Here is a 13900-nt window from a genome sequence, read left to right as displayed (position 1 = left end):
ATTATGCTAATGACTTGTGAATTTTTTGTAGACCCACAAACCTGATGCTCCCTTCTTGAATAACCAATTGAGCACTACCATGCCATGGCGACCATTTTTGGAACAACTGGGGTTAAGGGGATGAATGCAAGGTCTGAGAATGATCTCCTCTCTATTGATATTGATGATGAGGTGAATGGTAAGATCAACACGTCACCACAAGTTGTTGAGTCTGCTCACCCCAAAGGACCACCAAAAAAGAAGGCCAAGGTGGTGAAAGTTCTAGAGGGTCCACTAGGTGCCATTCTCAAAGATGGGTTTAAACTTGTTGCTGAAACTCTTGTGAAATCTGGTGGAGATGATGATGATATACCCGATGATCTTTGGGATGTAGTCTCCAATTTGAAAGAATTTGATGAAGAGCACCTTGCCCACTACTATGCTCATCTTGTTGACAACCCCAAGACTGCAAGAGCCTTCATGAAACTCTCTGAAACCAACAAATCTGTTTGGGTGAGTAGGTATGTGAAGAAAAACTTCTAAATTCGATATGGTTGTATGGTTCTCAAGTATGTGAACTTGACATGTATGGCTATAGTGCCATTGGGTTGCTTTTGGGTATTGGGTATGTGAACCTGTATGGCTGTAGTGCACTTTGCTATGGTTATTTTTATGTTAAAGACATGTAATGGTGTATGGTTGTAGTGCACTTTGCTTTGGCTGATTGCTTCTGGATGTGCCAAATGAACTTGCTACTTCATTGCTGAAAATTGAGTTCTATGTCAACATATATTGTTATGTTGTTTTTCTTGAAAATACAAATGAAATGTTGCCGAAATTTTGAATTTTTGTTATTCTATTTTTCATTCTATTCTTCCAAACCAAACACTGGAACGGAACCAACCCGTTCTACTTTTTTGCATCTACCAAACACAGGAACGGAACCGACCCGTTCCTCTGGAATGGAACCATTCCATTACATGACAGTTGGTTCCTCAACCAAATACACCCTTAAGGTGAAACGGACAACGTGCGGACGGGCGGGATGCGCGCGTTTGTCCTCCCCTGGACCGCCCGTCAGTGGCACAAAGCACCCGCCCGATGCCCCGTTTTGCGCCATTTCCCTCCAGAACCCTCTCACGTCCCGACCTCCCCTCCGCCCACCACCCTCCCGCCATGGCTGATGCCCCGCCGAATTTCGGCCGCCAGGCCATCGACCCCGCCCCGAAAGGTGAAGAAGAAGGCGGCCAAGTGTCCGAAGAAGTCGCGGTCGGAACTCACGCCGGCGGGGCTCGCAAAGCTGGATGCGGAATCGACCAAGAGGAGGAACCAGTGGGCGGCGGGCAAGGGCAAGAACGCCACCCCCATGTTCGCCGCCTAGCGTGCTGCATTGGAGGCCACGCGGCACAAGGCTGACGCCGACGAGAAGGAGGCCATCGTCAACAAAGCACACGCCCTCCTCATTCTTGGGATCTGTCGTCCAACGAGTTTCTTGGCACCTCCCGTCGGCCCGGCGAGCACAGGCTCGTCGGTCGCCCGGCCTCCGCAATGCCCCTCGCCGATGTCGTGGACCACGCCATTGTTGCCCGGTTTTTCCTCCGCCAAGGTACAAAGGCCAGACCCATTTCTCGGGGTCATCAGACGTTGGCGTGATCGTGTCGTCCACCCCGCGCCCCTCGGCCGTCATCGACCTCAAAGTCACGCTAGGGTCCGGCAGCGGCGGTCGCCCATCCGTTGAGATGCAAAGAAAGCAAGCACAGCCGCCGTCTGCGGCCACCATGCCGGCACCCCGCGTCCTGTTCGGCGAAATGCCAACACCAACACCAACGGTCGAGGACCCCTTCTACAACCAGTTCATGGAGAATGTCATCTACGAGGGCTGTGGCGAGGCCTTCCAGATGGGTGAGCATGGCGATGCCTTCGATCCCGAGGAGACCCAGAGTCAGGATGGTCATGGCCAGTATGTTGCCAATGGAGACTTTGAGGCCACCGACCATGGTGACTCGTGGCTTGAAGATGATGACATCTATTGCGAAGGTGAAGGTGAAGAAGAATAGGAAGGCATTGATATTGTGGGCGAGCCATTGTTCATTGACGAGCTCACCCAAAGAGCGGAAGCACAAAAGAGGAAGAAGAGCATCCGTACGGGATCATACTCACAAGATGAGGACAAGTTGATTTGTGAAAGTTGGATGGAGGTTGGCCAAGATCCGAGGATTGGTGCGCAACAAAAGGGACTTGTTTTTTGGACAAGAGTTCACAAACACATTCCATGAAAGAAAGTTGTTTACGCCCTGCCAATTTATGAGCGAATGTGGCATCACCTCGATTCAAAAAAGGTGGTTGTTCATCCAACAAGAATGCAACAAGTATTGTGCCGCACTTGAGAGCGTTAAAGCACGTCCCGTGAGTGGTCTTGGCATTGGAGACATGGTATGGTCTCTTATATTTCGTTGCTACGGCCATGACTTCGGCCTTCAATATGTTTGCATGTCCAATTGTTGTTGATCGTGTAGGCATTTCAATCTTTGAAAGCATTCAAGGCTCGGCACAATGACAAGCCATTCACTCTTACGCATTGTTGGGCGATCATCAACAATTTCCCTAAGTTCAAAGATCAATACTGCAAATTCAAAGGAATAGAGGCAAGAAGACGGCCGCGTTAGCCGGAGGTGGAGATGGTGAGGCGTTGAAGAGGCCGAGGGGCAAGACCAACTCCAAGATGGACGACAAGCGTGATGCGGCATCCTTTGCCTTGCATGAGACTTTGCATGACATAATGTCTCAAAAGGAAGTGAGGGACAAGAAAAGGCGACAAGGCAAGGAGGAGAAAATGAAGCAATACCTGGAGCTTCAAACTAAGAAGCTTGAGTTGGAGGAGGCGGCCAAGAAGAGGAAGATCGACATGGAGGAGGCGTCCCGGTAGAGGCAGCTCGACATCGAGGCCGCCGCCAATGCCGCAACCAAAGCAAAGGAGGTGGCGCTAGCGATCATGAGCGCTGACTTGAGCAAGATGAGCGAGAAGACGAGGAGCTGGTTCGAGGCCTGGCAGAAGGAGATGTTTGACGCCGACGGCCTGAACTAGGTGGTATGTTTGTTCGTGGCCATTCTTTTTGGAGGCTGGCATGGGTGTCGGCCGCCGGATGTGTGTCGGCGACAAACCTATTCATTTTCGAGGTTGGCTGTGTTGCCGGCCGCTAGCTGTGTTGCTGGCGACAAAACTATTCATTTTAGAGGCTGGCTGTGTTGTTGGCCGCTGGCTGTATTGCCGGCGAGGTCGTGTAAGCTGGCTGTGTTGCCGGTGTGAACTAGGACTGTTGGCATGAACTGCGGGCCTTGGTTATTCGAATATTTGCGTTTGAAAAAGGAGGCGAACGGGATATGGCCAAAGGATGCGTCCACGCGTTGGGCACACGGCCACTGCATCCCAGAAAAGGCCGGACACGACCCCATTGCCTGCCCCAAACGGACAAAATCCAGGCCAAACGGATGTCTGTTTGGGATCGTGCGCTGGAGTTGTCCTAACAGCCTTCACCGGTTTAGCCTTCGCATCTGTGGAGTGGACCGAGGGCTCATGCGGCACACTCCCACTTCAAATCTCTCTTTCTTTCTCGCGAGAGGAAGAGAGAGAAGAGAGAGAGGTCTGGGTCACACTCCTAGTTCAAATCATTCTTGAGAGAGAGGGGGGTTGGGTCTTTTACTGATTTATTGTGAGGCCTTGCGAGTTCGTCAATCCAGGTCGGTTCAACCCTGAAGCATACTGCTCTTTGCTGGTCTTGTTTTGCATTGATTCGTCAGTTTTTTTCTACTCCATCTTGAAAATGGAGGGGAATTTCTAAAACCGAGCCCGCTCCTCCTCCCTGAGAGGCGACTAGGGTTCCCCCCTCCCCTCCCGCTGCCGCCTTCCTAGCCCCCCGCCACCGTCCCCCCTCCGCCCCCTCCTTCCCACATCCATATCCGCCTCGCGCCGCCTCCCAGGGAGGTGCCTGGGGTGGAGCTCGAGCTCCTCTCCTGCGGGCTCCCTTCTCCCCCGTCCCCCCTCCCCGCCATTGGCGGTCGCCCCCGGAACTGGCCCGGGTGGTGCCGGCAGTGGTGGGCCTTCTTGTCCCCGCGCGCGCGTGCTCCCTTCCCGGGGCAGGGAGGCGGCGGCGGTGCAAACCGGTTTGGCTGCGGTCCGGCGGCAGGCGTGGTGTCGGCACCGCTCCTTGGCGGCGGGGCGGCGTGGTGGTGCTGGGTGGCCGGCGTCGCGCCCCCAGCCTAGATCTGTGCCCGGCGGGCCCCATCTGGGTCCTAGCGGGCCGCCCCCCCCCCCCCCCGGCATGGTGATACGTCTCCAACGTATCTATAATTTTTGATTGTTCCATGCTATATTATATTCTGTTTTGGACATTATTGGGCTTTATTATACACTTTTATATTATTTTTGGGACTAACCTACTAACCGGAGGCCCAGCCCAGAATTGCTGTTTTTTTCCTATTCTAGGATTTCATAGAAAAAGAATATCAAACGGAGTCCAAACGTAATGAAACCTTCGGGAACATGATTTTCGGAACGAACATGATCCAGAGGACTTGGACCCTACGTCAAGACATCAACCAGGTAGGAGGCGGCCTACCCCCCCCCCCAGGCGCGCCCTCCACCCTCGTGGGCCCCCTGTTGCTCCACCGACACACTCCTTCCTCCTATATATATCTACATACCCCCAAACTACCAGATACGGAGCCAAAACCCTACGTAACTTTCTGTATCCACGAGATCCCATCTTGGGGCCTGTTCCGGAGCTCCACCGGAGGGGGCATCGATCACGGAGGGCTTCTACATCAACACCATAGCCCCTCCGATGAAGTGTGAGTAGTTTACCTCAGACCTACGGGTCCATAGTTATTAGCTAGATGGCTTGTTCTCTCTTTTTGGATCTCAATACAAAGTTCTCCCCCTCTCTTGTGGAGATCTATTCGATGTAATCTTCTTTTGCGGTGTGTTTGTTGAGATCGATGAATTGTGGGTTTATGATCAAGTTTATCTATGAACAATATTTGAATCATCTCTGAATTCTTTTATGTATGATTGGTTATCTTTGCAAGTCTCTTCGAATTATCAGTTTGGTTTGGCCTAATATATTGATCTTTCTTGCAATGGGAGAAGTGCTTAGCTTTGGGTTCAATCTTACGGTGTCCTTTCCCAGTGATAGTAGGGGCAGCAAGGCACGTATTGTATTGTTGCCATCGAGGATAACAAGATGGGGTTTTCATCATATTGCATGAGTTTATCCCTCTACATCATGTCATCTTGCTTAAAGAGTTACTTTGTTCTCTTGAACTTAATACTCTAGATGCATGCTAGATAGTGGTCAATGTGTGGAGTAATAGTAGTAGATGCAGGCAGGAGTTGGTCTACTTGTCTTGGACGTGATGCCTATATACATGATCATACCTAGATATTCTCATAACTATGTTCAATTCTGTCAATTGCTCAACAGTAATTTGTCTACCCACCATGAATACTTATGCTCTTGAGAGAAGCCACAAGTGAAACCTATGGCCCCCGGGTCTATCTTCTATCATATTAATCTTCCAATACTTATTTATTTCCTTTGCCTTTTATTTTACTTTGCATCTTCATCATAAAAATACCAAAAATATTATCTTAGCATATCTATCAGATCTCACTCACGTAAGTGACCATGTAGGGATTGACACCCCCTTATCGTGTTGGTTGCTAGGATTTATTTGTTTGTGTAGGTGCAAGGGACTCGTGCGTGGCCTCCTACTGGATTGATACCTTGGTTCTCAAAAACTTAGGGAAATACTTACGCTACTTTGCTGCATCACCCTTTCCTCTTCAAGGGAAAACCAACGCAAGTGCTCAAGAGGTAGCAAGAAGGATTTCTGGCGCTGTTGCCGGGGAGGTCTATGCAAAAGTCAACATACCAAGTACCCATCACAAAACCCTTATCTCCCGCATTACATTATTTGCCATTTGCCTCTCATTTTCTCCTCCCCCACTTCACCCTTGCCGTTTTATTCGCCCTCTCTCTCTCTATCCTCCCTCTCTTTCTCTATTTGCCTCTTTTTGCCCGTTTCTTGTTTGCTTGTGTGTCGGATTGCTTGCTTGTCACGATGGCTCAAGATAATGCCAAATTGTGTGACTTTACCAATACCAACAACAATGATTTGATTAGCACTCCGATTGCACCTCTTACCGATGCTGAATCTTGTGAAATTAATGATGCTTTGCTGAATCTTGTCATGAAAGATCCGTTTTCCGGCCTTCCTAGTGAAGATTCCGCTACCCATCTAAATAGCTTCGTTGATTTGTGTGATATGCAAAAGAAGAAAGATGTGGACAATGATATTGTTAAATTGAAGCTATTTCCTTTTTCGCTTAGAGATCGTGTTAAAGCTTGGTTTTCGTCTTTGCCTAAAAATAGTATTGATTCGTGGAATAAGTGCAAAGATGCTTTTATCTCTAAGTATTTCCCTCCCACTAAGATCATCTCTCTTAGGAACGATATTATCAATTTTAAGAAACCTGATCATGAACATGTTGCACAAGCTTGGGAGAGGATGAAATTAATGATACGTAATTGCCCTACGCATGGTTTGAATTTGTGGATGATTATACAAAAAACTTATGCTGGATTGAATTTTGCTTCTAGAAATCTTTTAGATTCGGCCGCGGGAGGCACTTTTATGGAAATCACTTTAGGAGAAGCTACTAAAATCCTAGATAATATTATGGTTAATTATTCTCAATGGCACACCGATAGATCTACTAATAAGAAAGTGCATGTGATAGAAGAAATTAATGTTTTGAGTGGAAAGATGGATGAACTTATGAAATTATTTGCTAATAAAAGTGTTTCTTCTGATCCTAATGATATGCCTTTGTCTACTTTGATTGAGAATAATAATGAATCTATGGATGTGAATTTTGTTGGTAGGAATAATCTTGGTAACAACGCGTGTAGAGGAAACTTTAATCCTAGGTCATATCCTAGTAATTCCTCTAATAATTATGGTAATTCCTACAACAATTCTTACGGAAATTATAATAAGATGCCTATGATTTTGAATCTAATACTAAATAATTTATTACTTCGCAAAAGAATTTCAATGCTTTGATTGAAGAAAAATTGCTTTAAGATTGATGAGTTGGCTAGGAATGTTGATAGAATTTCTCTTGATGTTGATTCTTTGAAACTTAGATATATTACTCATAAGCATGATATCAATGAGTCTCTCAAATCCATGAGAATTTCCATTGATCAGTGCAAAGCAAGAACCGCTAGGATGCGTGCTAAGAAAGATTGCTTTATAAAAGCATGTTCTTCTAGTTTCCATGATAATAAAGATGAAGATCTAAAAGTTATTGATGTATCCCCTATTAAATCTTTGTTTTGCAATATGAGTCTTGATAATGATGGGACTGAACATGATCCACCTTTACCTAGACGGTGTTCCAAGAATTCAGAATCTTTAGATCTTGATGCTAAAATTGTTAGAAGTGGGATTGAAGAAGTCAAAACTTTAAATATTAATGAACCCACTATTTTGGATTTCAAGGAATTTAATTATGATAATTGCTCTTTGATAGATTGTATTTCCTTGTTGCAATCCATGCTAAATTCTCCTCATGCTTATAGTCAAAATAAAGCTTTTACTAAATATATCGTTGATGCTTTGATGCAATCTTATGAAGAAAAACTTGAGTTGGAAGTTTCTATCCCTAGAAAACTTTATGATGAGTGGGAACCTTCTATTAAAATTAAAATTAAAATTTATGAATTCTATACTTTGTGTGATTTGGGTGCTAGTGTTTCCACGATTCCAAAGACTTTGTGTGATTTGCTAGGTTTCCGTGATTTTGATGATTGCTCTTTAAACTTGCACCTTGCGGATTCCACTATTATGAAATCTATGGGAAGAATTAATGATGTTCTTATTGTTGCAAATAGTAATTATGTGCCTGTAGATTTTATTGTTCTTGACATAGATTGCAATCCTTCATGTCCTATTATTCTTGGTAGACCTTTCCTTAGAACGATTGCTGCAATTATTGATATGAAGGAAGGAAATATTAGATTCCAATTTCCGTTAAGGAAAGGCATGGAACACTTCCCTAGAAAGAAAATTAAGTTACCTTATGAATCTATTATGAGAGCCACTTATGGATTTCCTACCAAAGATGGCAATACCTAGATCTATCCTTGCTTTTATGCCTAGCTAGGGGCGTTAAACGATAGCGCTTGCTGGGAGGCAACCCAATTTTATTTTTATTCCTTGCTTTTTGCTCCTGTTTATTAATAAATAATTTATCTAGCCTCTGTTTTGGTTGTGTTTTTTGCTGTTTAATTAGTGTTTGTGCCAAGTAGAACCGTTGGGAAGACTTGGGGAAAGTCTTTTTAATCTTGCTGTAAAAAATAGAAACTTTAGCGCTCACGAGAATTGCTGCTATTTTTATTTGGAAGGTGCTATTTAGTTAAGTCTTTTTGAATATGATTAATAGATAAATTCCTCACGTCCAGCAATTTATTTTAGAATTTTTGGGGTTCCATATCTTGCATTAGCTACAGATTACTACAGACTGTTCTATTTTTGACAGATTCTGTTTTTCGTGTGTTGTTTGCTTATTTTGATGAATCTATGGATAGTAAAATAGTTTATAAACCATAGAGAAGTTGGAATACAGTAGGTTTAACACCAATATAAATAAAGAATGAGTTCATTACAGTACTTTGAGGTGGTGTTTTGTTTTCTTTCGCTAACGGAGCTCACGAGATTTTCTACTTTAAGTTTTGTGTTGTGAAGTTTTCAAGTTTTTGGATGAAAGATTTGATGGATTATGGAACAAGGAGTGGCAAGAGCCTAAGATTGGGGATGCCCATGGCACCCCAAAGATAATCTAAGGACACCTAAAAGCCAAAGCTTGGGGATGCCCCAGAAGGCATCCCCTCTTTCGTCTACTTCCATCGGTAACTTTACTTGGAGCTATATTTTTATTCGACACATGATATGTGTTTTGCTTGGAGCATCTTGTATGATTTGAGTCTTTGCTTTTTAGTTTACCACAATCATACTTGTTGTACACACATTTTGAGAGAAACACACATGATTCGGAAATTATTAGAATACTCTATTTGCTTCACTTATATCTTTTGAGTTATATAGTTTTGCTCTAGTACTTCACTTATATCTTTTAGAGCACGGTGGTGGTTTTGTTTTATAGAAACTATTATTCTCTCATGCTTCAATTAGATTATTTTGAGAGTCTTAAATAGCATGGTAATTTACTTAAATAATTCTAATATGCTAGGTATTCAAGACTAGTAAAAACTTTCTTATGAGTGTATTGAATACTAAGAGAAGTTTGATGCTTGATGATTGTTTTGAGACATGGAGGTAGTGATATCAAAGTTGTGCTAGTTGAGTAGTTGTGAACTTGAAAAATACTTGTGTTGAATTTTGCAAGTCTCGTAGCATGCACGTATGGTAAACGTTATGTAACAAATTTGAAACATGAGGTGTTCTTTGAGTGTCCTCCTTATGAGTGGCGGTCGGGGACGAGCAATGGTCTTTTCCTACCAATCTATCCCTCTAGGAGCATGCGCGTAGTGCTTGGTTTTTGATGACTTGTAGATTTTTGCAATAAGTATGTGAGTTCTTTATCACTAATGTTGAGTCCATGGATTATACGCACTCTCACCCTTCCATCATTGTTAGCCTCTTTGGTACCGTGCATTGCCCTTTCTCACATTTAGAGTTGGTGCAAACTTCGCCGATGCATCCAAACCCCGTGATATGATACACTTTTTCACACATAAACCTCCTTATATCTTCCTCAAAACAGCCACCATACCTACCTATTATGGCATTTCCATAGCCATTCCGAGATATATTGCCATGTAACTTTCCACCGTTCCGTTTATCATGACACGTTCATCATTGTCATATTGATGTGCATGATCATGTAGTTGACATAGTATTTGTGGCAAATCCACCATTCACAATCCTTTCATAAATGTCACTCTTGGTTCATTGCATATCCCGGTACACCGCCGGAGGCATTCATATAGAGTCATACTTTGTTCTAGTATCGAGTTGTAATCATTGAGTTGTAAATTAATAGAAGTGTGATGATCATCATTTTCTAGAGCATTGTCCCAAATGAGGAAAAAAAGAGAAAGGCCATAAAAAAGAGAAGGCCCAAAAAATGAGAGAAAAAGAGAGAAGGAACAATGTTACTATCCTTTTTACCACACTTGTGCTTCAAAGTAGCACCATAATCTTCATGATAGAGAGTCTTTTGTTTTGTCACTTTCATATACTAGTGGGAACTTTTCATTATAGAACTTGGCTTGTATATTCCAACAATGGGCTTCCTCAAATGCCCTAGGTCTTCGTGAGCAAGCAAGTTGGATGCACACCCACTTAGTTTCTTTTGCTGAGCTTTCATATATTTATAGCTCTAGTGCATCCGTTGCATGGCAATCCCTACTCCTCGCATTAACATCAATTGATGGGCATCTCCATAGCTCATTGATTAGCCTCGTTGATGTGAGACTTTCTCCCTTTTTTGCCTTCTCCACATAACCCCCATCATTATTCTATTCCACCCATAGTGCTATATCCATGGCTCACGCTCATATATTGCGTGAAGGTTGAAAAAGTTTGAGATTACTAAAGTATGAAACAATTGCTTGGCTTGTCATCGGGGTTGTGCATGATGAGAGCATTCTTGTGTGACGGAAATGAAGCATGACTAAACTATATGATTTTATAGGGATGAACTTTCTTTGGCCATGTTATTTTAAGAGGACATAATTGCTTAGTTAGTATGCTTGAAGTATTATTATTTTTATGTCAATATTGAACTTTTATCTTGAATCTTTCAGATCTGAATATTCATACCACAATTAAGAAGAATTGCATTGAAAATATGCCAAGTAGCATTCCACATCAAAAATTCTGTTTTTATCATTTACCTACTCGAGGACGAGCAGGAATTAAGCTTGGGGATGCTTGATACGTCTCCAACGTATCTATAATTTTTTATTGTTCCATGCTATATTATATTCTGTTTTGGACATTACTGGGCTTTATTATACACTTTTATATTATTTTGGGGACTAACCTACTAACCGGAGGCCCAGCCCAGAATTGCTGTTTTTGCCTATTTTAGGGTTTCACAGAAAAAGAATATCAAACGGAGTCCAAATGGAATGAAACCTTCGGGAACGTGATTTTCGGAACGAACATGATCCAGAGGACTTGGACCCTATGTCAAGACATCAACCAGGAGGGCACGAGGTAGGGGGCGCGCCTCCCCCCCCCAAGCACCCTCCACTCTCGTGGGGCCTACGTTGCTCCACCGACGTACTTCTTCCTCCTATATATACCTATGTACCCCCAAACTACTAGATGCGGAGCCAAAACCCTAATTCCACCGCCGTAACTTTCTGTACCTGTGAGATCCCATCTTGGGGCCTTTTTCGGAGCTCCGCCGGAGGGGGCATCGATCACGGAGGGCTCCTACACCAACACCATAGCCTCTCCGATGAAGTGTGAGTAGTTTACTTCAGACCTTCGGGTCCATAGTTATTACCTAGATGGCTTCTTCTCTCTTTTTGGATCTCAATACAAAGTTCTCCCCCTCTCTTGTGGAGATCTATTTGATGTAATCTTCTTTTGCGGTATGTTTGTTGAGACCGATGAATTGTGGGTTTATAATCAAGTTTACCTATGAACAATATTTGAATCTTCTCTGAATCTTTTATGTATGATTGGTTATCTTTGCAAGTCTCTTCGAATTATCAGTTTGGTTTGGCCTACTAGATTGATCTTTCTTGCAATGGGAGAAGTGCTTAGCTTTGGGTTCAATCCTGCGGTGTCCTTTCCCAGTGACAGTAGGGGCAGCAAGGCACGTATTATATTGTTGCCATCAAGGATAACAAGATGGGGTTTTCATCATATTGCATGAGTTTATCCCTCTACATCATGTCATCTTGCTTAAAGCGTTACTCTGTTCTCTTGAACTTAATACTCTAGATGCATGCTGGATAGCGGTCGATGTGTGGAGTAATAGTAGTAGATGCAGGCAGGAGTCGGTCTACTTGTGTTGGACGTGATGCCTATATACATGATAATACCTAGATATTCTCACAACTATGCTCAATTCTGTCAATTGCTCAACAGTAATTTGTCTACCCACCGTGAATACTTATGCTCTGGAGAGAAGCCACTAGTGAAACCTATGGCCCCTGGGTCTATCTTCTATCATATTAATCTTCCAATACTTATTTATTTCCTTTGCCTTTTATTTTACTTTGCATCTTTATCATAAAAATACCAAAAATATTATCTTATCATATCTTTCAGATCTCACTCTCGTAAGTGACCGTGTAGGGATTGACAACCCCTTAGCGCGTTGGTTGCGAGGATTTATTTGTTTGTGTAGGTGTGAGGGACTCGTGCGTGGTCTCCTACTAGATTGATACCTTGGTTCTCAAAAACCGAGGGAAATACTTACGCTACTTTGCTGCATCACCCTTTCCTCTTCAAGGGAAAACCAACGCAAGTGCTCAAGAGGTAGCGTGTGGCCTTGTTGTTTGCGGCATGGTGAGGAGGAGGTGCGGCTCGGATGTGGGGCGGCAGCACCGACAGCGTGCCGGCAGCAGCGCGAGGGCGGGAGCTTTACTGGCCTACGAGGGCTCGGTCGGGCTTGGTGTGCTCCTGCTATTGCATCCGGATGGCTACCGTCGCTGACAGTGGAGGTGGGGCCCCTCCCGCGTGCCGACGGTGCTGTTGCCCTAGTCCCGGCTTTGATTCTTCGACGTGTTGTCCTCACTTCGTGGTGCCGTGGTGAGACGGCGTGGGGGCCTCAAGACCGCGTTGACGCAGGGTGGTGGTTGGTTTGGTGGCAGGCTCCGGAGCGCCCGAGGTGCGGATTGGGATCGGGGGAAACCCCTGTCGGCATGGCCGACTCCGGCGCGGTGGCACCTGTGGGTGCCACTTGACCTTCCGGGAGGGTGTCAGGGGCTACCCTTCCTCTCGCCTCGTCGTGTACCGGGGGAAACCCTTGGCAGCAGCGTCGTCATCGTCGCGATCCTTCTTGGAGGTGTTGATAGGTGCCGGCGCTTTGGAGTCTTGGAGCCTAGTGGAAGATCCCGGTGGGCGCAGCAATCGCGAGGCTTCTTCGTTTTTGTTGATCTACTGTTGTTTTGGGCGTGACCGTGCTGCTTCCGACCCAGCACCTATTTCTGTATGGTTCGGTTGGTTGCTTTGTATACAAAAAGCGGGGGGAAACGCTTTTTCGGAAGAAAAAAAATAGAGGGGGTTTGGAGTAGAACAGAGCACGAATAATGCCTGAATCATTTGACCTGGGCCACTGTGCCCACTTGATGGAGCGCAAGAAGAATGGACAAAAAGACTAGGTCAAATTGGTTAAGAAGAATGAGCAATGCTCTTCATTTAAAAAAAATTGAACAAGGGCAGAGTCCAAAAGGACCCCAAACTTTATTTAAAGCCAGAGGAATAGGATACACAACAAACTAAAAATTCCAAAGCAGCCCCTAAAATATGCAGAAAGGACCCCAAAGATCTAAAGAGGAACGCAGTCAGGTCCAAGCCACTCCTGATCGACTTCAAACTCACCGGCGCTGGGGACATCACCACTTGGTCCGATGAGTTCTTCACCGTAGCAATTCATAAACATCGAGCTAGAGTAGCACTGCCTCCCATGTAGCTTCAAGGCTAGGAGGAAGAGGTTTGGCCGCCCTTCAGCCAGAGGATTCGGTGGCACGGCCGCGCTGCAAGCCGGCTGACCGCCTAGAGCGCCCATGCTCAAGCACCATCGATGATTTGCTCTGGGAACCGGTCGCAAGAACCGTCTTCATACCAGTCCCTATCAAATTGACCGCCA

The 13900-nt window shown here is 44.8% G+C and overlaps 1 pseudogene; it reads left to right on the top strand.

The window, feature by feature from the left end:
• Positions 1-1162: 1162 nt before the first annotated feature.
• LOC123097186 (uncharacterized) lies at positions 1163-3064 on the top strand (annotated as a pseudogene).
• The last annotated feature ends 10836 nt before the right edge of the window (positions 3065-13900 follow it).

Source organism: Triticum aestivum, chromosome 1A (assembly GCF_018294505.1).
Source record: "Triticum aestivum cultivar Chinese Spring chromosome 1A, IWGSC CS RefSeq v2.1, whole genome shotgun sequence".
NCBI classification, from domain to species: Eukaryota; Viridiplantae; Streptophyta; class Magnoliopsida; order Poales; family Poaceae; genus Triticum; species Triticum aestivum.
This window is presented reverse-complemented; position numbering and strand designations above follow the sequence as displayed.